This window comes from Glossina fuscipes, unplaced genomic scaffold, assembly GCF_014805625.2.
Source record: "Glossina fuscipes isolate IAEA_lab_2018 unplaced genomic scaffold, Yale_Gfus_2 1, whole genome shotgun sequence".
NCBI lineage: Eukaryota > Metazoa > Arthropoda > Insecta > Diptera > Glossinidae > Glossina > Glossina fuscipes.
Window position 1 is genome coordinate 43,719,381 of NW_023998415.1, and position 1,698 is coordinate 43,721,078.

General features: G+C 30.6%; 1 protein-coding gene across 3 annotated transcripts in view; it reads right to left on the reverse strand.

The window, feature by feature from the left end:
• The window catches only part of LOC119632684 (band 7 protein AGAP004871-like), a 71,433-nt gene that overhangs the window by 23,350 nt on the left and 46,385 nt on the right, over window positions 1–1,698 (reverse strand). The gene's annotated exons all lie outside the window — the stretch shown is intronic.

Genomic DNA, 1,698 nt, shown 5'->3' on the forward strand with positions numbered 1-1,698 from the left:
AAATTGTTTATTATTATTATTATTATTACTTTTTTTTTGCACAGAGAAGTAAGCGTGCATTTGTGCACTTGTAACAGATCTTATTAATTGTACTCTAAGGGATTTCATACAGGTTTCAAAATTGGCAAATATTCAAATATTCAAACAACCTAACAGGCAACATTGTTGATAGGTTTTATGCTAATAATTTTTGTGTGGTTTTTTTTTATTTTTTTCTCTTGTTTTTCGTATGAAAATGTAGGCAAGAATTTTCTAGATTTTCTAACGCTACGAATTTATTTAAATGGATTTTATTTTTTTTTTTTTTTTTTTTTTATTCATAAAGATTTTATTTTATTATTAATTTTTTTTTTCTTTTTTTTTTTTTGTATTAATTTATTTTTTCCTATTTATTTTTTTTTCTTAATTTTTTTTAGTTTATGTTTTAAACTGTACGACTAACTTTTGAAAACTAACCGTTGCTTTAAATCTTTCGCATCCTTTGTATCATTGAAGAAGTTAATTGAGTTTGAAGTATCATCGTGTACTTCGTTATTGACTTTGACATGATAATAATACTCTTTCCTGTAGTCACTAAGAGTACATTTCGTACTCTTTGCTTTCTAGAGGAACTCTCTGTGGAAATGAATGCAACTTGCGCACTTCCACTCGCATTCTACTTTTTTACTTAATTCATTTTGAATTTGAAATGTTATGTCGGGATAGCAAACAACAACAACAACAACAAAAAAATATGAGCAAATAACCAGAAGTAAAAAGCTTTTCATTTCTAATATGAAAGCTCCAATCCCTATGGATATTTGCATAAAATTGTGATGTAGCTTCAAACGTAAGTTCTTTATGCTCGCCTTGAGGCGAATTTTGAGTGCCTATCATTTAATATGCGAAATTTCAAATATTTAATCACTTAAAATACAAAATCTGTAATGTTTACTATCTCTTGTACAAAGGCAAATAGGATTTTGCGTAAACAGTAGATTTCATTTCTCCATATAAACGTTAGCAAGTAGCTAATCGACATGCTTGGCTATATCCGGTTAGTTAATTGAAAATCCAACTGATAATATACGGTTCACATTTTCATGCTAACACCCTCCTGGTATGAGAGTATTGAGGCTGCTTTTTAAGACGTTGAATGCCCGAATAAGCTTTGCCTTTGGCGTAGGCATTCAATGCAAAGTTCGATAAAAGGCATAAACACTGCTGAACTATATGGATTGTTATTATTTGATAGATTTTCACCAATTGAAATCTCAAAAAGATTGACAATATGTGTGAGGTCTGAATCTTGGAAGAAGGACCGGTGAACGAGGTGTTTTTTTTGAAGAAATCTACATGAAAAGCATTTTACCTTTTCGCCATCACTGCAGACAGTGCCATCATAATGGGTACATTATCTATGCCACTGGAGATTTGATCTAATTTGAAAGCTCTTAACGAAAGTGTTAAAAAATTTGCAAAGACTCTAATCGAAATTATGTCAGCTTTTGAATTATTGCAGTAGCTTTGTGGATATTAAACGGAAAGCATGTCGATCACGTTTTATATGTACAAAGATACGATAGGTGGACGAAGAAATGATTAAACAAGCAAAGCCATCTGAATTTCATGTTCATATTGTATATTCGGTATATTTGTCAGATAGCGGATGTTACAAGCAAAGTCATAACCTTTTGAAAAATTCCTATTCTTCGGCAG